The sequence below is a fragment of the Eubalaena glacialis genome, chromosome 1 (assembly GCF_028564815.1).
Source record: "Eubalaena glacialis isolate mEubGla1 chromosome 1, mEubGla1.1.hap2.+ XY, whole genome shotgun sequence".
Taxonomy (NCBI): Eukaryota; Metazoa; Chordata; class Mammalia; order Artiodactyla; family Balaenidae; genus Eubalaena; species Eubalaena glacialis.
Window position 1 is genome coordinate 121,703,106 of NC_083716.1, and position 26,548 is coordinate 121,729,653.

Below are 26,548 nucleotides of genomic sequence, written 5' to 3' on the forward strand. Positions count from 1 at the left end.
ACATTTCTCTCAAAACCATGATTATAATGATACATAACATTCCATCACATGGACATACTGATTTGTTCTTTGGATCTTGTACCAATGAAATTTCATATTTTGTATATGATTAAGAATACTGATTACTGTCCTAAGATCTTTGTGCACATCTCTGATTACTTCCTCAGAAGGAATTCATAGATGTAGCTATACTGGACGGAAAGGTATAAATATTTTGAAGGCTTTTGATAGTTCTGCCAAATCGACTTCCATGAAATTAGTACTAATTTATTCCCATCCGTAAGATATTGGCATATTAATGTGATTTTTAAAATATATGTGAGACAATGTTTTCATATGTTAATTAGCCATTTATATTTTTATTATATATTTTGTTCATATTCTTTGACAATTTTTCTCTGATGATGCATAGTGGTTTTATCGTAGATTTCTAAGGCTTTCTGTGAATCAGGGATATTAACATTTTTATCTTGAATATGTCAAAAATTGATCCTACTTAAGTTTTTATGGTAATATTTAAAGCATTTTTTTAGGTTTTTTTTTTTTTTTTTTAATGGTGCTCAGATTTTCCAGAAATTTTCTTTATGTTGTATCCCTGTGCATTTATACTGAGCAAGACTTACCTAGCTTGAGTACAGTTTTACATGCGTTCCTTATGGTTTCATTTGCATTTAATTCCTCAATTAGTCCAGAATTTATGTTGATCTGTGTTAGATATATCACCTGTTGATATAAAATATACTGACAACTGGGTAAATTAAACTCTGTTTGGTCTTCCTTACATCCATTTTTGCTCCTTTTCAATCCAATCTCCATGTTACAACCAGAGTAATTTCATATCTCTAGTCCTTAATTTTCTCATATTTAGCATGCGACCACAAAGAAGAAATAAACACAGGCTCTAACTCGTTGCATTTTATAAGTTTATTGTGAAGCCAAGGCCAATTTATAAGCTCAGTTAAACAAAATTTAACTGTCAGACGACAGTTCAAGGAGTGCCATCTGGCAATGTTTGGTAAATAGCAAATGAGAGACATTATGAAACGTATACAGATGCTCAAAAGAAAGAGAGAGCTTGAGAGAACTGGAATGCCTAATAGAATTCCTAATAAGCCAGGATGAACCTCAGTTTGACCTTGAGGTGTAAGTAGGATATACTTAAATCAAATTAAATTGTAACAAAAGGAATGGCAACAAAGAGTAGAGAATGATGTTAGTAATGCTGGCCATTTGTGGGGGGAAAAGAGTATAATAGATCTTGTTTTAGCAAATGACTTCTTTGTTGTTGCCACATATTTACAGAACATAAAAATGGGAGTTGGTAAGCCTTAGTTGGTGGCTTAATTATGCTACAGACTCTCTATAGATATACTGAGACACATTGACCTACACGTTTAAGAAATAGTTTGGTTTGGAAAGAAATTGACATGGAAAACAATTTTCAATAACCTTTGCTGGTCAGAATAACCTCCGATCTGTGTTCAGCTGAGTCAATTTTGCTTCTTATACATTTCACTCAGTTGTCATGCCAACCTCTCAGTTCTTCTTAATGTGAAGACGGCTGGATGTTAACCTGGGCATTTGGAAAGATAAGTTGTTAACTTCCAAACAGAAGTGATGATTTAGGTTGCATTGGGTGAGTTGTTAAATGTCCATTCTAGTCATTTCAGTCTTCCCAAATTTATAAATCCTTCAGATCACACATTGCTTCCTTCTGAGAAAATAAAACTTGACTCACTATGATAACTGCTGAAAAGCACTCCACGTTTTAGTATTTTTCACTGGTTAAAAGTCCCAGTGAACTTCTGAAATTCTTTGGGACAAGCCTTATCCTACTATCAGGGTGGATTGTTGAGTCATATTGCTTATCAAGGGGATAAATTTCAGGAATGTTTTGATTGTTCATTATTTTGAAAAGGTATATGTCACACATTGTTCAAGGGACCTTCTCAATTTCAGGTATTTTAGTTATTCATTTCAGGAAGTTAATTTATTTTGTAAGTAAAAATATTTGCATAAAATAATAAATCATATTTTCTTAAATTACTGAGGGAGAGAGAGAAAGAGAGGGAGAAATTTTCTTAGTTCAGAAAATATGGCCACTTTTCAAAAAGAATCTATGAAATGGTTCTCTCTCTAGCTCTTCTTTTGAAATAGAAATATAATATACATGATAAGCAAAAACCACTCAATTAATTGAATCTGGAAGACAATTTCCCTCAATGTTCATTTATTTATGGATTGTGTTTTACTGAACCTGGTGATTCACTGTTTGGCAAATCCTCAAAATGTTAAACATAGAGTTGTTATATGACCTAGCAATTCTACTCCTAGGTATTTATTCAAGAAAATTGAAAACATGTCCACACAAAAATCTGTACATGAATGTTCATAGCAACATTATTTGTAAAAACTTAGAAGTGGAAACAACCCAAATTTTCATCCACTGATAAGTGGATAAACAAAATGCCATTTATCCACTGAATAGAGTATTATTCACAGTAAAATGGAATGAAGTAAGCCACAACATGTATGAACCTTGAAACTGTCATTAAATGAAAGAAACTGGTTACAAAAAATTCACATATTGTTTGATTCCATTTATATGAAATGAACAGCATAGGCAGATCCATAAAGACAGAAACAAATTTGTGGCTGCCAGGGGTTAGGTGTAGTGGGAAGTGGGGACTGATGGCTAATGGCTTTTGAGTTACATTTTGGAGTAATGAAGATGATCTGAAATTACAGAGTGGTGAAGGTTGCACAACTTGTTGAAAATACTAAAAACCACTGAATTATATGCTTTCAAAGGGTGAATTTTGTGGTATATGAATTATATCTCAAACTGTTATTTAAAAAAAAATCATTCAGTTTCTCCTAACTCTCTCTTATCAAAATGCCCCAAAGTTCCCCGGTGTGTGCTCTCCACATGCTTCCTCTATCCTTTGTTGCAGCAAGCTGAAGAAACTTACCTTTTACTGACTCCAGATGTGTTCCTTATGTCTTTGGCTGGTGAATTTTACCAGTTCTTCAAACTTCAGTTGAGGTAATCCTTAATTACCGGTTCCTCAATTGACAATAATAATAACCATGGTGTATAGTCAACATGATTTACAATTTGCAAAGATTTTGTTTGTTGTTGTTTTCTTTTAACCTTGTATCGTGCAATCTTCTCAAAAGCCCGCTGAAGTATTACTATTAGAGTATAGGCTGTAAAGAGTTAAAGAGGTTATTTGCCCAAAGTTACAGGGCTTGTTGAGGTGGTTTCCAAAGTTGAACCTGAGTCGCCAGATTACAAAATGTTGGATTTCATTTTGAGTTTGTTCCAAGGAATAATCACTTTGTTTTAAATTTTCAAGATACAAAGTAACACTCACTTTTCTTAGTGGATAAGCCTATATTTTTCTGCCAAAATTACTGAGGGTTTAATTTTTTCTCTAAATCAATTTCATCCTTTAATGTATAAGACTGAACTCCTGTGGCTTTCCTTGGTAACAAGTCATAAAGAGGTAATTTATGTCAAAATGCTATAACATTTAACAGGAAGGCATCTCACCCTGTAACCAGGGAAGGCAATGTACTTTTATATTTTTCCCCCTGCCCCCCACCCCGGAACCACTAGGTACTGACTATAACTCCAACTTGGTCAGGGGAGAGAATCTGGATTGTTTTCCCTCCAGAATAAATTGCAATGGACATTATAAAAGTAAGATGGTGTTGTTTGTGTCTTGAAACCCCCTATTCAATTTCATTTTATAGATTCTCAAAATACAAGTTGCAAGTGAACACTTTTATTATCATTCCAAATAGTACTGTTGCCCAGTTATTTATGCACTGACTTACCAGTGCATACATTACATTTTACAAATAGTTTTGATTGCAAAAGTAAGCTTTTATTTCATTTAAAAGTTTTCTTCTATCAAATAGAACTCTTTATTGGTCTAGATTTGTTGTGTTTTTCTTTCTCTTCTGTCTCCTACTGATTTCAGTAATCTGTTTGTTGGAATACCTTTTTTTTCATCACGGTTTATTTTGGGTTTGATTTTGGCTTCTCTCAAATAAACCTACTAATGAACTTTCTTTTCACATTTTTTCCAGTAGGAAATTATAATCAGGGTCCAATGTGGTAAAATTTGAAGAGATAGTTATGAGTAGTCAAATCTATTCTATTTATTTAATTCCCTTCAGTACTTTTTTTGGAAAGAGCTTGAAATTAAGAGTGAGATATGTAAGATGTCTTATAGTCTACTATTTACTTATGATGTGACTCAAAAAAAAATCACTTAAGTATTATAAAGCCAAGGATTCCTTACTGTATGATGGAGATAGTCATATCAATCTTGAGAGATTAGTCTAAGAAGTAAGTCCCTGGTGGGCTGACAAGAATCAGGAAAGCACACATATTAGTCAAGGATGACTAGGTCCAATCCTGCCACCATACTTTTGATACATTTATGTTCTTAACAAGAAATTGCCAAATTCAAATTTTGGACTCATATAACAACAGCTTGTATTAAAATGGGCTCACCTGGTTTGAAAAATTCAAGTTTTCTTGTAGCCAGTATTTGTTTCATTTGTTCTCCCAATGGCACTCTGACACTGATACATATATATATGTACATGGAGTATTATCTGCCTATTACACATACAGAGAAACTAAGGAAGAGAAGAAGAGCAGTCAACGTGAGACTGTGCGGGAAAGGCAGTCATGCAGAGTCTGGCACCCCTGCACACTTGCATAAGAGTTTGCTGCTGTGGTTCCAGAACATTTCCTTATGCGGACATAAAGAGTCCTCAGAGCCTGTGCTGGGCATATTGCCTTGTTCAGGACTACCTTTTTCCTGTGCCAGATTTGATGTGTACATCTTTGTTCTGTCTGTGTTGTGGTGGCATGCGGCTCACCCCACCGCTGTATCTGCTGCTGGCGGTGGTCCTCTGCCTAGAACACAGGAAGAGTGCGTTGAGACCATCTCCCTGCCTTGGCGGTAACGTGGAACCCTCTGGCCATAAAGGACCAATGGTCACTATAGACGCTGACGTTGCTCTGTCTTTTCTCTGAGTAAAGCGTTGTTCCCTCCCGTGCCTGTGTGACTCGGGTCTTCTTTGGCAGCCTCTGAACCTGCAAGCCAAGTGATGGGGTCGACATCGTGGGACTGCACAAGGTGGAACACAATTGCTTCACAATTGCACAATTGCTTCACAATGTGTGAGTGGCAATGGGCATGCTGCAGCCCTTGGTGCTGCCATTATTATTATTATTATTATTATTTTTTGGCCGTGCCACTTGTGGGATAGTAGTTCCCCGACCAGGGATCGAACCCGTGTCTCCTGCAATGGAAAGGTGGAGTCCTAACCACTGGACTGCCAGGGAATTCCTGGTGCCGCCATCATTAACGTGGGTGTGACTAATAAAATCCCCATCTCCCATATTGCTGTCAATCCACATATTGATACTTATTGTTAGAGCAATGTGGCAGCTCTTTTTGGTTGTTTTTCATGTTAAGAGTTGATCTTTTTAAAGCATCATTCAATGTGGTTTTCCTTCTTAGGCATGATGTCAACGTACTGTTTTAGAAGGTGAGTTTTAACATTCTTAAAAACAGTTTTCCTACTCCTTCTTCATCAAAGTGATTTGGATGATTTATTCCTGTTTCTTTAAGGCAATGATTGCTACTTCATATTTTACAGATTCTAGACAATAATTTCCTGTATGTGTTCATCTTTTTCGGAATTTTATTCATTGTTTCCAATGTGAGATATAGTACTTGAATCCTGAGTATTCCATCTGTTTATTTGTCGATATGCTCAAGAAATCTTCATGTAATATTGGATTTTAAGTTTTGTGGGCATCTGGCCTGAAGAGTTTATTCTTTTTGCTTTATCACTTGAAAACTAACTTTAGAAATTCTGTGACATGCCCTTGAAATGTATTAAAGAACAACATTGGGAATGACATAGAGTTCATGAGAGAGCACACAGTATGAGTTTACTTTCCCTTTGTGAAGGCCTTATACTCTTAGTCAATGTTGTTCAGTAGCATTTTCTGATGATAGAAAAAATTCTATAACTATGCTGTTAGTCAGTATGGTAGTCACGAGCCACATGTGGCTATTGAGCGTTTGAAATGTGGGTAATGCTAATAGGAACTAAATTTTAGATTTCACCTAAATCTAATTAACTTTAAATCTAAATAGCTACATGGGGCTAGTGTTTACCATGTTTAAAGAACAGTTACAGGCCTCATATCTTATTATGTGTGCTTTATACAATCTTTGACATTACTTGTCAGCAAAATGGTTCATCCAAAGTCAGAGAGTTATGGGAAACTAATCAAAAATCAATGTTACAATGGAAGTAACATGAAATTTGAAGTCATACAGAACCTGGTTTACATTGAAGAAAGCCACTTAATCTATATAAAAGTCTCTACTGAAGAAGATTAGAATACCTTTCTTTATAAATGTGTGGAGTGGTGGAATTAAATCAAATCAAATATGCATGAAACTCGAGCAAAAATAAAGGACTCAGTCAGAATTAGTTTTCTTACATTTCCCTTACTGTGAGTATCTAGAGGTTTATCACAGGGCACTTCCCACTGGTCAGCTTGGGAGTTCTTCTCCAACAGGGATGTGGATACCTACATGCTTTTTTGTAAACACACAATGATAATATATGTTTTTAGTAGCATGCTGAGTATCTTGATTCATATTTCCCTTGTAACAGAAGCACATGTTCATATTCAATTTATGATTAATTTTAGTATTTGCCTTTTGCTCAGAAATTATATATATTTGAATTTGGTTTTAATAGCGTATAATTGAACAAGTAAGAGCAGGGAGCTACTTTGTATCCTTGTGGATCTTTTTTCTTTATTAGTCAGTATTCTTTCAGGAAAACTGAAACAAGTATAAAGAAAATTATTTGCATGTATCGGAAGTTCAGAGAGAGAGAAGGGAGTAGCAAATTAACTCAGATGTTAGTATCTGTGATAAACAACAGCCCCTGGCCCATACAACCCAGCTGGATGAGTTACAGTGAGGAGGAGTTGGAGCCTTCAAAGTCGGAGGAGGGGACACATGGCCAGTACTGGAGTTACAGGGGTGCAGCTACCATTTTGGGAGAACAAAGAAATTTGAGTCTTGTGGTTGAAGCTAGAAATTCTTAGCAGATGCACACATCTAGCAATGCTGCCAGACAAAATAGAGAGGAAGAAATTGGTTTCTCTCATCTCTTGCCGTCTGATCTCCCATTAATGCCTCCTATTGGTGGAAACAAACAAGAAGCCAGCTGTCAAGGGACACTGGGAAGTGAAATCTGCATACTCTTAGCCACAGCATTAAGGGGCAAGGAAGTTGTATGAGAGGCCGAAAAAAAAAAAAAAAAAAGGTTTATAACTGCGTATCTTCTGTCAAAGTAATAAAACTTAGAAAAATCATATAACTTGTTTGTTTGCTTGCTGATCTTAAAGGTTCTTGGATCTGTCTGGCTATATTTTTTAGAACATTCTTCCTCTTCATCGTTTTAAATATTTCCTCTTTCAATTTACCTGTCTTCTCATTTCTCTTATTCCAGTTATGAACAAATTAGACTATTTGAGGTTGTCCCATAGTTCTTGGATGCTCTCTTATCTATTATTTTGTGTTTCTGTTTGGTTAGTTTCTGTTGATGTCTTTACAAGCTGACGTATTCTTTTCTCGTCTGAATTGAGTCCACTGATAAGCCCATTGAAGGCATTCTGTATCTCCATTACTGTGCTTTCCTTTCATCTCATTTCCATTCAATATTTTCATGTAGTTTTGATATCTCTGCTGAAAATTCCCATCAGATCTTTTCTCGTGTACCTTTCCATTTGCATCCTTAAATGTCCTTAAATCTTTAATTTTAAATTTCTTTTCAGATAGTCTTAGCATTTGCGTAATATGTGGGTTTTGTTTAGTTGATTACTTTGTCTCTTGGAAGTATGTTATTGGTTTTTCAGTTTGTTTTGTTTTTTGCTTTGTCTTTCCATGTGCCTTATAATCTTTGTTCTTTAAATCAAGACCTCTTGTGTGGGACAGTAGTGACTAAGGTAAATAGATTTTATACCTGATAATAGGTGGTGTACCTTTCTGTCTGCTTTGCCTTTGTTATCGGGGCTCGGTTTTTGTTTTTTTTTTATAAACTTATTTATTTTTATTTAGTTAGTTAGTTAGTTTTGGCTGTGTTGGGTCTTCGTTGTTGTGCGTGGGCTTTCTCTAGTTGCAGCGAGTGGGGGCTACTCTTCATTGCGGTGCGCGGGTTTCTCACTGTGGTGGCTTCTCTTGTTGCAGAGCATAGGCTCTAGGAGCGTGCAGGCTTCAGTAGATGCGGTGCATGGGCTCAGTAGTTGTGGCTCATGGGCTCTAGAGCGCAGGATCAGTAGTTGTGATGCACGGGCTTAGTTGCTCCATGGCATGTGGTATCTTCCCGGGCCAGGGCTCGAACCCGTGTCCCCTGCAATGGCAGGCGGATTCTTAACCACTGTGCCACCAGGGAAGCCCAGGGGCTCGGTTTAAGTTATTTAGGAATTGGGTTGGGTTTGAGATTCAATGTTGCTATGGTTGCCCTCCCAGGTCCACCAGCTTTACCTTCATCTAATGATACCTCGTGTTTGGTGGGGGAGCTGTATTGCCAGATTTTTCTCAGTGTCGGCTCCACCATGATTTTTAGGCCTTCCCTTCACACTCTGTATCAAAAGAGTCTTATCAATCCTCTTGCAACTCTCCCAGCTTTTCTTTTCATTCATTACTTAATTCATTTATTCATTCAGCAACAATTTAGTGGGTACATGTTCTATGTAAGACAGGGCAAGGCCCTCTCTCCTTTATATTTCAACTTGGGGTGCTAATATTTTTATTCTACCAACCTTTAGGACTATTTTGACTACTTACAACAGTAGGAAAACACTTTTGGAAATTTGGTTTCAGTTGAATTTCATTCACAGATTAATTGGTGTGGGCATAACAACTTTAGATAGTAAATATTCTGATCCAGAAGAGGGGCAGGTTTACTATTTTTTAAAGTCCTCTTTTATGTCCTGAGGTGACATTTTATAGTATAATTTATTATGGAAAACAGTAATAAAAACTAACTTGCTGGAGTTGTCCTTAGGCAAGAGATCATTTGATAAGGATACTTCCTAAGTAAAGAGAAAAAAAGAAATTAAAACATCACATATTTTGCCAATATGACAGGCCTAAAACAATTTGAATGAAGCTGAATCAATAAATCAAAGACTGGTGATTTAAAATATCAATGCTTACTGTTTGGAGAAAATGAGTTCCTGCTTTTCTCCCTCATATTAAATTTTTGGTCTAGACTTGAGCAAAAAAAAAAAAAAAAAAAATTACTTCAAACATAGCCAAAATGTGCTTAATTCTATAAGATTATAACATATTTATATGTTCTTTATACAATTTTTGATTTATACGTATTAAAATGTTTATTATTAAATTTAATGCATAATTAATTATAAATGTTATTCTAATATTAATTTATTCTAATTTTGGATAAATTGTATTCTAAACAATTTCTATTATTTAGAAATTTTATTCATTCCATCAGTTCTAATTATTACCTCTTATCATAATTTTAAAATGTTTAAATATTTAAAGTGTATATATATACCTAAATATATATAAATCTATATTTACACCTATACCAACCTCAAATCTGAATGTACAATATCTACATGTCTATCCCTATCTATCTAGCTCTCCATCTATCTATCATGGGTGTATGTAAGTGGAGTTCCGAAAATCTGTATGTTAAGGCTTAGATCTCTCTTCAGGCATCCAGTGCTGAATTTTGAAATACTAACCTGACGGTTTGCTGTATAAGATATTCTGCAGCTCTAAATACAACATGTCCTTAATTTAAGTTTTTCTCCCATGAACTCAAGACAAACTTTTCTCCTGACTCCCTGTTTATACTAATGGTAGCACCAACCCCCCATCTTAGCCTTATACTTAATCTCCAGAAACCGAAGGCTCTAAACTTTCTATTCCACAAATAACAGGACTTTGGTCAAATTTTATATTCCCAGAATAATCCTTTACTGAATGTCTCCCTTTCTTACATAAAAATGCAGCTGTTGCATTTCATTTATCTGTTCAACAGATGCTATTAAACATCTACTCTTTGCCAGGCATTAAAAAAATAGGAAGGGATAGAAGTGATATTCTTCCTGTCTTGAGCTCAGAGATCTTAGAGTCTAGCTGAGAAGCCCAATATTAAATAATTGCATTGTGATTTACTGACATCCATGTATTGTTAAGCTATTCTATCCCACTTGCCCTGAAGGAGAAAATAAAATATCACCTCCATCCAAAGAATTTTCCTGGCCCTATTCCAAAGTCCTCATAGCCTGGTGGTTTACACTGTACTTAGAAACTAACACAACATTGTAAAGCAACTATACATTAATAAAATTACTTTTAAAAAGTACACTGTACTTATAATGCCAACTTTCTAGCCAATTTAAAATTTTTAATACTATTTAATTGATTGTAAGTTCATCAAGTATATTCAACTCTGAATATACAACAGTTCCCGGAACTGATAGGAAAACAACATATGAATTTAAATGCGTATAAAATTGTGACGGTCTCATGTTTTATTAGAAAGAGAATATTTTCAAATTCCTTTCTGCTCTGTCTTCCTGCTGTTTTCATTGTTTTTATTCTTTAGTCCCAAGAAATTGTAGAGTTGTCATGCTGCCTTATAATTATTCACTAACATTGTGTGACACATGTTGGCTTATTTTATTACATGTTACAAGGATAACAATAAAATCGAGCAAGTGTATGGTAAACAAATGAGCCCAGAAATTACTCCAGGGTAATTCTTCCCATCTATTTTGTGAATGCATGTAGCAGGTGAGCATACAGAATAAGTAGAGCCTGCCTAATACATTCTGATACGTGTGTGTGTGTGTGTGTGTGTGTGTGTGTTTCAAACTCACGGAAGTTAGTAACTTAAATGAAAATAAATGCACAGGACATGCTATGTAAGTGTATATATTTTAAAGACGAGAATGGAATTTCATTGCTTGATCATTTTCAGATTCATCACACTTTTATGCAAATTCAAACTATCCCTCCAACGCAAACTCTCTCCAGTGAATGACAATGTGCTACCACTGAGGATAACATAAAGAATATGTCACATACTAAGTCAGGTAGCAGAATTACAACCCTTTTCTCTGGGAAGTTCAATTTTAATGAATTACTTTTTGAAATTCCTGAGTCTTCAGGCTACCAAAAGTTATGCTTTATTAGTGGACTGCTGGTATTGGTGGTGTTATTCTTAAAAAGAGGGCGTAATAATGTCACAGTTAATGACATTAGAAACTTGCATAGTCTTAATAGTAACCCTGTTTATTTCCACGAATGAAAATAATCCTGAGTGGGCAAAAATGGTATTATTGGTCAGATGACATTTTTATAAAATAAAGGTAGACTGATAAAGCAGTTGCTAAGTGAGTTGCACCTGGTGATTCTATTTTATTCTTGGTTAACAGCTATTGTTTTGCTTTCTCACGTTCATTTAGAGGAAATGTCAGTCGCACACTTAAGCTGACCTTGTTCTCAGAGGTCTTAAAATATAAACAAACACGTATTTACCTTTCAACATAAGGCCTGTAAAAAAATAAATATTTGTTACTGTCATTTCTGGTACTCTCTTCCACACGTCACCTTACATGGCTTATTAAACTATCCCACTTCTGAAGTTTTGGTATTCAAACATAGCTTTTGAGGAATTTGCTAAATGGCAGCTAAGCAAGTTAACCACGTTGGCCACATCTTTGATCGTGTGCCCAGGTATCAATTAAAAATTAGCCAAAGCTTGTCATTCAAACAGTACTTGGAGTTGTCATTTGCTGACCCTATAATCAGAGTCTGGCCAGCAACTCTGAACTTGAGAGACACAGGCGATGACTATAACATGGGGATAAGTGAGTGTCTTTTCCTAGAGAATTGTCTTATGTTCCTGACCACACCAATGTGAAGTGCTCAAGGGCTGTCTTTAAATTGACTTTGACTTGTTCGAATCATGTAATAAGACCATCTTAGCAATAAATACTTTCATAATATAGCAGAGTGTTAGCATAGATGAGCACTTAGGAAATACACACACACACACACACACACCAATGAATAGAATTTCAGAGTTTTAGATCACAGAAACTGACTCTGCAGATAACAATTTTACAATCTCAGACACACACAATTATTTGCATGCAGATTATCTTTTCAAAAGTTTAATAAAACAAGAAAGGATGTTTTAAATAATATCTTATGATATCAGCAGCTTGATGAGGAAAAAATAAGACTGTGTATAGTCCGAGGAAAAAATAAGAGTATGTATAATCCAAGAAAAAATAAATGCCAATCATTTTGGGGATAGTGAATTTTATTTTGAATGTAAGATCAATGACATAGAAACATAAATGCAGCCTGGATAATATTCACAGAACCTCTGTATCCTCTCCCATTTGCTCTTATTTCTTACACATATTTTCATGGGATTCAAATGATTTCCTTGAGAAAATATTCACAGACTGTTTCTGAGTCTGGGACTCTTCACATATTGAAGTGTTCCTTTATATTAATAAAATGGTTGTGAGATGATTTTCTTGTTTGCAGCTCTGTCCTTGATAGTCCAGTTTGCCAGCATGTCTGAAAATACTAAACATCTTGAATATAGGCTCCATTAATTTCCCAGTTGGGGAGTGTGTGTGTGTGTGTGTGTGTGTGTGTGTGTGTGTGTGTGTGTGTGTGTGTTGATTAAGTCATTTTGTTAGGGTGAAGATACTTCAATCACCCGAATCCAGTGAGCTGGTTGCCTTTTAAGAAATTACTTTTTTAACAAGAGAAAATATGCCTATGCCTCTTTTCATGGAAAGAAAAAGCATTTTAACCATTAGAATGACTCTGCATTTGTGTGCCATCTGTATATAGTAAGATTGGAAATGGAGTATCAGACTAGAATTTGAGGAAAAAGAAGAACATGTCATTTTCTGACACTGAAGCTAATAGAACCAAGATTAAAGGGAGCAGAACGGGTAATTCTGAGATGGTTTCTTAGTGTGTTGTCAGAGAAACAAGAATACTAACTGTAAAGATTAAATGTGAGGTGCAATGTTATAAAAGAAAAGCATGGAAAATATGTATATATCACTTTGTGTACTGCATTTTGTAAGGAATAATTTCCAATTGTTAATTAATGGCTTGATTCTTATCATTTGCTTGGGTTGGTGATAAGGGGAGTGTGAGAAAACCCAGCAGGCGTCATAGGTTAGAGCCCTGACACTAGATTGTGTCCTCAGGTTTCCTGAGGTTGATGAGGTGCTGAGAACATCAGGAGTGGTCAGGAGCACAGAGCAAGAGGAAATAAGCGTTGATCTTGCCTGAGAGAGTCAAGGGTCAAGTTCCGCCATCAAGCTTTGAGCTTAAGCCAAGAAATATCAGAGACATCAGGGGCATAAACTTGTTAGTTACAAGAGTAAAGAGCGGGGATGGAGGGGGATGGCTACATAATTTGTAGGGACTATGCAAAATAACAATATAAAGTCCTTATTTATATTAAGAATTCAAGATGGTGACAGAAGAGTATTGAATGAAGAATGGACCCTTCTGTGTGCAGGACCCTATGCACATACACACATAAAGGTGGCCTTGGAGAGAAGGGAACAATGTCAAAGGATCTACTTCAAGGCATCCTTTCATCCTTTAAAAAAAACTGACAACACACTGTAGAAATAATATTATTTGTATCATTGTTATATTTAAGTGATTATTTCCCCCTTTAGGTTTATAAAAGTTTTAGTGTCTCGTGGCAAGGAAATGCATGCCTGTGCATTATCCCACATGACCAAGTAGAATTAGTTGGTATGTTTTATTGTTTTTACTTAATTATTGAGTGCACAGCACAAAATAGTGATTTCATGATACATTTTACTTTTTTTAGATGAATTAATTATTTTATAATCTTAGCTAATAGTCTAATTTTGTCCATAGGCCACCTAGTAATGTAAAGGATAGTTTCATTATTCATATTCAGGGAGATTGCCTGGTACATTAAAAATTACATTTGGGTTGTATTACTAACATATACCTGACTGTCAGTGAATCAGTTCAATTAAGTCTAAACTGTAAAATTCACATTATGTATGTGGCTGTAAGTGAATCAAGCTATGTGAAAGATAATGCATGTTTCCCCATTTGTAAACCAAAGATCTCTAAAGGCCCTTTATTACTAACATGATATGATGTGTGTGTGTGTGTGTGTGTATGTGGGCACGTGTGCCTATGTTTTAAAGAATTTCACCAAGGGTGGAAAGATCAGGCAGTGGATCTGAACGTCTTAGAGTTACTATTCGTTAATCAAGCGAAGGGGCGAAAAGCCAATGATCGTTGAGGACCAAAAAAGGAAAAAAATCTAATTTATTCTTTTTTAATTCTAAGGCTATTAAACCATGTTTGGCAGCTAGATATTTCTACATTTTCAAAATGAATAAAGGTCATCCCAGGGTTAATTACAAAGAAATGAAACTGATTCACTTTGTTATTAAAGCAGAAACTAACACACCATTGTAAAGCAATTATACTCCAATAAAGATGTTAAAAAAAAAAAAAAAGAAAGTAGTATCTGTGTGATTGCATGGCAGTTGTCATTTCTCTAACAACAACACATTCTAAATTAGAGGGGACAAAACCCCTCAGAATCATTGTAGGGGCCAGAACCTTTTCAGATTCCACTTTCTGTGCCTAAGAAATGACTGTTACAGGCAATTTACCCATGACTTTTGGGATTTCATGTAAACACACAACAACTTTTTTCTTCAGAAAAACATTAAAGAACCCTCTGTGCTTGAATGTCTAAAGCTCTACATCCCAACCCCAGCTAGACATGACATTTACATGAGGAAGTTTTCACAGGGACAGATGTGCACCCCCAGAGGTTTTGAATAACTGGTGTGGATTTGGGCACACTTGCTGAAGTTTTTGTTTAAATTCCTCAAATAATCTCAATGTTTAGGATAGGTTTAAAAATCACTGGTACCAGGTCTAGATATGTTTAGTCTATACTGTCCCCTGAGGTAGAGTGGGGAAGGAGAAATTGTGTTTTGATAGGGAGAGGTCAAAGTGCTCCAAACTCCTAAACTTTGGCATCCCTTCCCTGCATCTGATTTGGTATCTTAAGTCCGGGAACTTTAGAAATGGAGATCCAAGCCTGCTGGATCATCTTTTTCCTGCAGTGGTGAAACCCTAGAAGGGGCTGGCTTATGGGGGCTGGAGGTAGAGTCACAAGGTGCTGTATATATGGTAGGCGTGGTGAAGGTAACTTCAGTCAATCTCTGGGAGGTAGAAAGAACATCTCTGAGAGGGTTCCCCAAAAGTTTCTGCAGCTGCTATTCAAGATAGATAATGGTGAGTCCAAACTTTGCACAGTGACTGACTCTGAGTTAATACATGTTTGTAGAATTAATAAAAGGACCAAGCAGACAGCTGCTGTCCTCTAGGTATATGACTGATCATTGTGAGCAGAAAAGTTAGAAAAACTGGATCCTATAATCATAAGATCCACAAAATCACATAATTTTTTTTAGCAGAATCCAAAACCACTACAGTAAACAGCCCCATACAATTGAGAATAACAAAGGTATTTTATTACAACACGATCATAGTGAATCCAAATTTGACCCTACTGCTAAGAGCTGTGGAACTCTTGGCAAGTCACTTTGATTTTCTTAGGCTCAATTCCCTCACCTGTAAAATGGGCATATTAAAATTACCTAATATAAGGGGTTATTTGGAGTCTTCATTAAGTTAAAACAATAATAGTGTTTAGTATGTAGTGAGTACTCATACATGTCAGTGATTATAATTACTTTCATGTATTGTAACTCTGATAGCCCAAAAAAAGATGGAGAATATTACCAGTAATTTAGCACTTACTATGCTAAATAGCTTATAATTCAGAGCCAGTGGAACAAACTCGCTATCAGGAGCTGTGAAGGGGATGACTTACCACTAGGCACATTTCCATCTGTTGCTGTTGATTAAACATGCCTTTGGAATTAAAGTTGTCACACGCTAATTATAAAGCTGACGATGGCTAATTCATGTGCCTTGGAAATATACTCCCAGAGTAGCAGGTAAACAGTGTTGGTAGTTATAGCTTCTCATTAATTCTGTAAAAAGAGATAATATTAGTTTGAATTACGTGGTTAGTAATCCCCTTTCCCAGGAAAAGTAGAAATTGTGTAGGTGTTGAAAAGCTTGCAATCTGCTGCCAGATGTGAAATTTAAGTATAAAGGAAAATCTTAGAATTTGAAGCAGGGAGGTTTTCCTTGGCAAGCCAAACCCATGCTGAGTGTGGTTGGATAACCTAAATGCTACTTGGATAACAGAAAATCTCAGTTGGTTCCAGGTTCCAAACAAATGATTCCCCGGAGGAACAGACAAATGAAGAAATCTTTTGCATCTCCACGTTCAGTGTAGCCATCCTGAATATTCCTGGGCTAGCACTACTAGCCAACACCAATTATGAAAACTCCAGGACTTCACAGGATGTTCAGGCCAGCTGTTTAGTGTGTCTCGTTGTCTGAGTGATTAATGTACTAGTTGAGACTGGAAGAGACACGAACAAGAAGGTCATGGAAAATTCTTTCCTACCTTATTTGTTGTTAAATGTGCTTCTCACAGTTATTTTACCTCTGGAAGCCTTTCTGACTTCTTTGACCAACAGGCCACTAGTAATATATATTACATGTATTCTCCCATGTTTACACCAGCAAATGTTATAATCTTCAAAGCTTGCAGATGCTTTTTAAGTTTCCCTTTTAGAAATGATTTGTTATTGAAGAAAAGAAATATTCTTTGATTCTCTAGAGGACATTTATTTACCCTGAACATAAATGCATGAATTAATAAACTCAACAGCAAGACCTATATGTTTAAAAATGAATTAAAATAAACCTACTCATTGCTTCTGTTATTTTTACAAATAATTTATGGCAAAATTATGCCTGTATTAAATATAGCCATTAGTGCACCTGTTTTTTTAAGTCAATGCATTATTGATTAAAAGAAGATTAAAAGCTAGCATTTATTGAGTACTTACTACCATCCAGTCTCTTAAATTATTTGATTTAATACTCATGGTTAAGGTGTGTATTTTAATTTCTATTTTAAAGGAGATGAAAGGGAGGCTCTTAGAAGCTAAGTTTCCCAAGTTTGAAAAACAAGGTTGACTCCAAAATAAGAAAAATTTTCTGTATATCTTGTTACTTCTGGTCTCTATCATTTAAATATGTCAACAAACAAACAATAAAATAAAAAGAGGTAGAACTGTGAGGTTTGGTGTGATCTAAGCAGTGGATTCCAAACTTGGTTGATTAACAAACTTAGAATTAAAAAAAAAAAATCCTTTTGGTTGATTATGTAGGTATCAAATTGTTTATTGGGGAATGCTAAATATGTTTTTGAAACTAATATTTTTCTTGGTCTAGACAACATAGAATGTTAGAATTAAAAATACTAAGATCATTTGAAAGCAGTATGCTGAAATTAAAGAATTATTCAAATAAGAAATCAATCTGAGCTTAATACTTTCTCCATAAAATTAGGAAAGTAATATTTGTATTTCCAATATAACCTAATATGTGCCCAGTCTGTTAAGATTTATATAAAACTTCAAACTTGGCCTTAGAAGAAATATTCCTTAAAATTAAGTTTCCACGTACTTGTACTGGCTATGGCTATGCCTCTCTTAAATTGTTTGTTCAAATCTTCCCTTGATTTGCATCCTGTTGTCTTTGCTTCTTACGTAGCTTTAAAATTCAGTATTAATTTTCCTTTAAAATAATTTTGCCTTGCTTATTGCCACTGAAGTTTGATAAGCATTCCTGGGATCTCACCTTGATGGCAACTCAGCTTTTAGCACCCGACCTCAAACAACTAAGCAACTAAGCAATATGACCAGTCTGACCTGGCTTCTTTTTCTTTTTTCCCCCTTTTCTTTTCCACTGTGCAAACCACTTCAGTGCCTGTGGCCTACAGACAGAGGCCAGGCAATGGTTCGGGGCCAGTTTGCTCTGACATGGGACACTATGAGAGGCCCAGGGGGACGGGCTTGCCATAAATCCAAACCCATGCATTGACCTGGCTTCTTTAACCTCGTATCTCATTACGGTTCCCTAGAGGTGCCATTCTCATTAAGGATTTTGCTTGTGATGCAAGGACCAAATGTATCAAATCAGATCCTGTAAAAGAACCTTGGAAAAATAACAAGTGAAATATGATGCTAAATGGTTAGCATTGTATTAATAGCATTTTGGTTGAATTCTTAGTAAAAATTAATATCTCCAGATTGTATGAAACTATATAGGATAAATTACCTGGTTTCTTCTACAAATAAATTGCTTGGAAGAAGGAGGATGAAAGCGGAATTTAAGGATTAAAAGATATTTTAAAAGACATTGAAAACATCAGGCAAAACTAATGAGAGGTATTAGATATAAAATAGATATTAGTAATGTTGTTTTACTCTTAAATATTGGATGTATATGGAGCTTTATTTATATACAATTGATGTTCCTTTTAAAACTTATCACAATTGAAAACGCTGGAAGGAGTCTATCCACATTAGGTTTGGGCTAATAAAATCATATGAGAGGGTAAGTAGAAAAAAGGCTAATATTAATAATATTCAAGAATACTGTGATTTAGGTAGAATAATTAGACTGTATTATCCAATAACCTCCATTTTCAAAAAGCTTTTAATGATTAACTCTCTTGATTGTCTGCCTGGAAAGAAAACATACACACAATTAACTTTATCAATTCTCCAGTCCAGGATTCACATCTGCAGTATCTGTTAATTTGAATAGACAAACATATTTGGTCAATTAAATCAGATGTTTTCTAGGTAAGAGTCTTAGAATCATATAATGCAGGTATTGAAGGACCCTTGGAGATCATAACTGAATTTTCTTAACTCAATTCATTTTTTTATCATTTATAATACACAATCTCTCAGACTGGTGTGTAGTATAAATACACTCGTGGGTTGGGTTAATTCATTACCAAAGCAGATCAGACCCTATGCCATCTCTGCACTGTGGCATAGTCTGAGAAATCTGTGTGATGTGGTGCTGATTTGACAGGGTGATTTGCCTGCCATCGTGAGGTTTGACCTCACTTAGAAAGCAATGATTTTATTTCAGCATGTTCATTGATAAGCAGACATAATACCTTGATAAAAGCCTTTTAATTTCATAATATGACTTCTACTTTGGGAAATCACAGGATGCTGCAGATTAATGTGTGCAACTGGAAATACATGACATAATGAAATCAGGTGAGACGATGGTATCAGATGAGCTAAATATTGGTCAAATCTCCCTTTGCTCTGTATTGAACAGGAAAAAAAAAACAAATCATAAGCCTTCCTTCAAAAAAAATTTCACTTTTTTTCACTATATCTTTGGAAGTGTTCTAAAGATACATAAGTACTAAATACTGTATTAGATATTTTCCAGTCCCTCAAATTTCCCATTAATAGATACAAGGAGATCCAGTTGTCCAAAATCAAAATGAAGTAAAAAAACAAAAAGCAAAGCAACAACAAAAAATTCAATATTAGGTCAGAGGTAAGGTCCGTTCACCAGTAGCAGTGCTTAGGCAGCAAGACAGTAAATCAGTTTACCCACTGAAAAGGATAATAAAAAGATGTTTAAAAAGAAACGTCAGGAGGAAAAAAAAGCATTTTTTACATAAGAATATAGAAAAGAAGAAGCTAAAAGGGTATGATATGCAAATCTTGGTTTTACCCTTTTATCTTGATGCCATCACTTTCCTAAAAATATTTCAAAGTTTAATTGCAATATATTGCACCTTATGTTAATCAGTTGCTTCAAGTACAAACCTAAGAGTGGAGTTAAGCTGAAAATCAACATGAGGGCTGTTCTTGGGTTGATCTGTAGTGGGTGTGTGTGCACGTGTATGTATGTGTATATCTGGGTAAATATATTTTTAATGGTGATATTTTATCTACTTAAACTCATCATTTGATAAAAAAGATTAATGCAAGAATAGAAGATGATAAAAATCGAATTTTATAATTTATAAGAATATACATACTCATATTTCTTTTTGAAACAAACAACTGAACCATTGGTTTTAGCTAAAGTAGTTTGAAAAACTTAAAGAGAGTAAATTGATATTTAATTATTTTAAAATAAGGAATTTTGATTTAGAAAGTGAGATACACAGACAGCTTCGAGTGGCTGGCCAAATTAAAGTTTGGATTTTTCATTAGTTGCTTGCTATTTTTCAATTATTTTCAGTAATGTGTGGTGTATGAAGACTCAGCAAGATACAATGAGAGCTTTGGGAATTAGTTTTTTAAGGCACCATGTACTTGGAGAATCATGATAGTCCAAGTGGTTGTAGGAGGCCTTGAGATTTCAACTGCTCATGTGTATCTCCTGACCTAGGAGAAAACTCCCACATATGAAAGCCATCATAGTCTTCTCTCAATAACACATTCTATGTCTAAGGAGTGGATTGTGATATTTTGGAAAACTGTACTTTCACTAGCAGTCTTGTGTCTGTTGCCTTGAAATGTTTGCTTCAGAGTTCAGTAAGCAGAAGTGTTGCTCTAAAAGACTAAAAATTCACTCACAGACTCATTAGAACCCATAATAACCACCTAAAGACTTCAGTTAATCATATTGACAGGAGGACCAAATGGAAACTAGACTTATGTTGAGACGTTCACAGCTCTCTTTATAGATAAAGAGAAATTACTCACATTTTAGGGCTCATCAAATTCCACAAATGGAGTTATTTGCCCTTCAGCTCCTCAGCTGAATGTGAAAATATTTTTTCCTCATATCATTAGAAGATAACTCCCTTCACATTTCTTTATACTAGAAAAATGTCTTCTGTAAGTTAAATTTTATTTTTTTCTGCAATTCGAGGAAATACCACTGCTGTATACTATAATTTTATTGGCTTTCTAAAGGTTTGTGTGTGTGTATTTGACATCTTTAGGCTTAAAATATCTACAGATAACAGCACTTTAGAGAGAACATCAATTATATTTGTAATCTGAGGACCTATATCTTTGTTCAAATGTCTCCCAATAAGTTGTATAATTGTAAACCATCATCACATAATTTAAATATGGTCTGCATTAGATTGGAGAGATTGTGATAATTATTTCAGACAAAATGATTAAAAGTATTAGTGTTCTCCAAAGAAGCAGAAACAATGAGACCTATGTATGTATGTGTATATACACATATATATGAGAGAGAGAGAGGTAGAGAGAGATTAGGAGAAATTGGTTCACACATTTATGGAGGCTGAGAAGTCTCACAGTTAATTGTCTGTAAGCTAGAGACCCAGGAAAGCAGATGGTATAATTTAGTAGAAACCCAAGGGCAGGAGAACATGAGATGACATGTCTCAGCTTAAAAAAAAGGGGGGCAAAGTCCTCCTTCTTTTGTTCTACTGCGTTCCTCAATGGACTGGATGATGTTCATCCACATTGAGGAAGACCATCTACTTTACTGAGTCCATTGATTCAAATGCTAATCTCATATGGAAACACCTTCACAGACATACCCAGAAATAATGTTTAATCTGGTACACTGTGGCCAGTCAAGTTGATACATACGATTAATAATTACAAGTCCACCCCTTGTCAACTTGACACCCATATACATCTCCTTAAACCATACTAAACCTCCAAATAAAGACAATAACAAGGTCATAATGCTGCCTAATAGGATACAATTATCCTGCATTCAACCAAAAATGCACTAACCCATTCCCTAGAAGAGGAAGTAAAGTCCTTGGGTGATGTTTACTATTCTTGATATCCCATAACTTAAATGCTCTGATATAAAATTGATATATATATACAATAGATATGTGGTATATATGTATACACACACACACACATACAGTTACAGTAAAATAAAGAGAAAACCCTCAGGACAATTACAGTCCTCACTTCTGTAACTGAGTTCTATTGTAATTGTGGTGATTCAGAGCATATACAGCTTTCTGGAGACCCTTGCACCATCCCTGCAAGATACTACCACCTATCTGACATTTTAGCTAAGTCTTCAGAATGTCATTGCATCATTCAAACAAGCCCACTATTTCAGGATGGTGGGGCACATGGTAAAATCAGTGAATTCCATGAGCATGGGCCCATTGGTTCATTGCTGCACTTCCTTTGCTGTGAAGTATGTTCATTGAGTCAAAGCAGTGCTGTAAGGAATATCATGGTGGTACATAAGACATACTTAAGTCTGTGTGTGGGTGGTAGTTTTGGTGAAAGCATGGAGTGCTAGGAAGGCCAGTCCATATCCAGAGTAAGTGTCTATTCCAATAAGAACAAAATGCTGTCCCTTCCACAATGAAAGTGGTTCAGTGTAATCAGTCTGCCACCAGGTACCTGACTGATCACCCCAGGGATGGTGTCATATCAGCATTGGTTTCTGTTGGTGTCAGATTGAGCACTCAGCAGTGGCTATGTGAGCCCGTGCAGAATCTCCATTTCTACCGCCATTTCCATGCAATGTTAAATAGTGATGCTAATAGCAGTGATGAAAGCAGCCATCTTTTTCTTCTCTCTGATCTTAGACAGAAAGCACTGTCTTTCACCATTGAGTATGATTTTAGATATGAGTTCTTCATAAATGTTCTCTATCATGTTGAGGAAGTTTCATTCTATTTCTAGTTTTCATTGTCGTGTGTGTGTGTGTGTGTGTGTGTGTGTATTTTACAATGAAATGGTGTTATAGTTCGTTAAATGCTTTTTACGCATCAACTGAATGGATCATGTACTCCCCCCCCCCCACTTCATTTCATGGATTGATTTTTTTACACCGAAACACCATTTTCCTGGTATAAGTCTAATTCAGTCATGGTGTATAATGCTTTAGTATGTTGCTGGATTCAGTTTGCTAATATTTTATTGAGGATTTTTGCATCTATATTTAATAGTAATATTAATCAGTAGTTTTCTTGTGCTTTCATTCTCTGCTTTTTTATCAGGGTGATATTGGCCTCACAGAATAGGTTAGGAAGTGTTCTCTTCTATCCTTTTTTTTTTTTTTTTTTTTAATGAGGTTGAAAAGGGTTAGTGTTAATTCTTCTTTAAAAGTTTGGTAGAATTCACCAGCAAAGCCAACTGGCCCTGGAATTTTTTTGTTGAGAGGCCATTGATCACAGGTTCAATCTCTTTACTTGTTATAGGCCTCTTCCGATTTCCTATTTGTTCTTGAATCAGTTTTGGTAAGTATGCATTTATAAGACTTTATTTATTTGATCTAGTTTATCTAATTTGTAGGTATATAATTTTCACAGTATTCTCTTATAATCTTTTTTATTTCTGTAAGGTTGGTAATAATGCCCCCATCTGATAAGTTATTTGGTATGTTCTTTCATTTTTCTCAGTCATTCTAGCTAAATGTCAATTCTGATGAGTTTTTCAAAGAACAAGATTTTTACTTTTAAGTTCTTTCTATTGCTTTTATAATGTCTGTTTTTTTTTTTTACTTCTGCCCTAATTTTTATTATTTTCTTTCTTCTAATCATTTTGGGTCTAGTTTTCTCTTCTTTTTTATTCCTTTAGGTGTACAAAGTTTCTTCCTTCTAATCATTTTGGGTCTAGTTTGCTCTTCTTTTTTATTCCTTTAGGTGTACAATTAGATTGTTGATCTGAGATATCCTTTATTAATTCAGGTTTTACAGCTATAAGTTACCTCAGCACTGATGTCACTGCATCCCATAACTTTGGGTATATTGGGTTTTCATTTCTATTCTTCTCTAAGTATTTTCTAATTTTTCTTGTGATTTCTTATTTGACCCATTGGTAAGGTAGTTTTAAAATGTGTTGGCTAATTTCCATATATTTGTAAATGTTCCAATTTTACTTGTTATTGATTTCTAGCTTCATTTAATGGTCATCTGAAAGGTCACTTTGTATCATTTCAATTGTTTTAAATTTATTGGGACTTGTTTTGTGCCCTAATATAAGGTTTATCCTGGAGGATAGTCTATGTTTATTGAATAGAAAATGTATTCTGCTGTTGTTTGGTAGAGTGTTCAGTATAAATAGTCTGTTAGATCTAGCTGGTGTATAGTGTTTTTTGAGTTTTCTATTTTCTTATCAATCTTCTGTCTGATTATTATGAACATTTCCTGGGCCCATTATATGTTGTACAGTGGAAGGAGATGAAATGAATTCCATGTGTGCTTATGCTTTCTAGAAACTTTTAATCTCATTGTAGAGAAAAGACAGATGAAGCAGTGAACATAAGTTCAAATGAAGCATAGGGATAAGAGATAAAATTCACATGAGCTACTGCTGGTGTGGTGTTAACGGCTTTGGAAGAAAGGAGTTAGAAATACAGAAAGAAAAAACCACATAGATTTCATGGTGAACATTGAACTGTATCTGCGTTTTGAAGGATGAAACACACTTATATTGTAATCTTGAAGAGTCAAATGCCAGATATTGTTGAAAGAAAATATATGTAGAGAACATCATTATTCTGTGAATTAGGGACTACACTTATACAAAAGTGTCTTACTTAAGAGAAAATTTTTCCCACACTCTGTGCCGCTAAGATATCCTAATACCTACACATATCTTAGAATTTTATTATATTAAAATAATCTATTTGTATGTCTTTCATTTTCACTGCATCATGGACTTTTGAAAACAATGACCATAACTGATTCATGTTTGTATATCTAGTGCTTTCCATGGAATATAGTAATTTATGTGAAAAATTAAATGAATCTCAAGTGGTTAAATAAATCACCAACATTGTACTGTTAGTAAAAGGCAGAACTAGAACTTAAACTCAAATCATTTTGGACATTAAAGCCGATGATATTTTGACTAAAATATGCTGCTGCCAAAAACATATACTAAAAATATGCAGATAGTAATTATAATTCTCTCGCCTAGGCCTCTAGCCTGTAGACTATGTAGATCTAATATACTCATCTGGAAATGCATCAAAGAGATAAATGACCTGAATTACTGCCTCAAGTAGAAAACCATTGAAAGACTGAATCAAGCAGTACATGAGTAGACAGAGAAGAGGTATCCAGAAGTATTTTGTCTCCTTGAAAAAGAGAATGACCACAAAGAATGATAGAAGTAGAAGAGGAAAGTGCATAACTCACTCTGAGTTGCCGAGGACAGGACCAACACAGAAATCATAGACCTGCGAAATGTGTCTGCTGCTTCACTGAATCAGCTACTGTGTCAGAGACACTTCTGGTCCTGAGCATGTACTCTTTTAGAAAGAAGAAAATCTTCAAGTTTTAATAAGTGGCAGGTATTTTTTTCCTTCCCAGATCAGTGGGAGAATAACAATTAGATGGTGGCTCTGGTTGTGTGGGTACCATCTTCAAATGCCCCCTCCTCTGGCATCAGTCTCATTTTTGGGCTGTTGCATGTTATTTCTGGGAGCCAAATAATTAGCAACATGGAACCAAGCCAGAGGAGGTCATTTGGGCTGTGTTGTATGCTTGGACATACTGATTTCTACGGTCCTGTAGTTGAACAATTGTAAATTAAGACATATGGCAGACACAGAACCTAAGTATATCAGGACCTCCCACCTCCCCAACCCCCAATCACTTAAAAGTAAATAAATACAATTTTTTAAAAGGAAAATGAATGAACCATCTTTCAGGACTGCTTCTGGCTCCTGCCAGAGAATTCAGGGAGCCATAGATGGTACTCAGTTTTTATGCCATTCACCGGTTTTTCCAAATCCACAAGTTGCTTATTGGTTGACTTGCATAGTTTGTTTAATACCTTTGTGGGAGGTGGTTTAGGCTGAAAGATCTGTTATTTGTGACTTTGCAAAAACCTAATTTGGTGGCATATCTTCTTGGTATGAAAATAAAAGAAGTTAGGCACTGAAAGTTAAAAAGATGAGACACACTTGCCTCCCTATGAAAACCTGCATTCCTGTCTGTGTAGCTGAGCTTGGGGACACATAGGCCCATATGCTGTTTCCCAATTAATCACAACTACTTGGCTTGGATGCATAATAACTATGACTGTAGAGGTGCAGTTTGTTGCTCTTTAATCAGTGTAGCCAAGCTTTAAGTCTAATTGCCATTGAATTAAAACACACGACACATTTTAATGTAAAACAACACCTTGATGTGACTGCTCTTCAGAATGGAATTTTTATATTTGCGTTCTTGGCTGCTGCTACATGGAGTATAAGAAAATTAAGAGACACACCTTATTCAAAGGACCATAGAATTATAAGCTATTAGAGTCATAGGGAAATCTGAAATAATTTTAATTATTTAATTCAACAGACATTTATTGAGCACCAATATTGTGCCAGGTAGTGATCTAAGCATTGGGGAGTGAACTGTGAACCAGAGAGCTTCCCAGCCCTCACTGAGCCTGCCTCCCAGCAGAGTGAGGGAATGGCAATAAGGATATTAACAAATGGAT

General features: G+C 35.3%; 1 non-coding gene across 1 annotated transcript; it reads right to left on the minus strand.

Annotated features, from left to right (window-relative positions):
- Positions 1-18,051: 18,051 nt before the first annotated feature.
- On the minus strand, positions 18,052-18,183 carry LOC133079288 (small nucleolar RNA SNORA42/SNORA80 family). The gene has a single exon (XR_009698148.1). It is a non-coding gene; the product is annotated as a small nucleolar RNA SNORA42/SNORA80 family (small nucleolar RNA).
- Between the last annotated feature and the right edge of the window lie 8,365 nt (positions 18,184-26,548).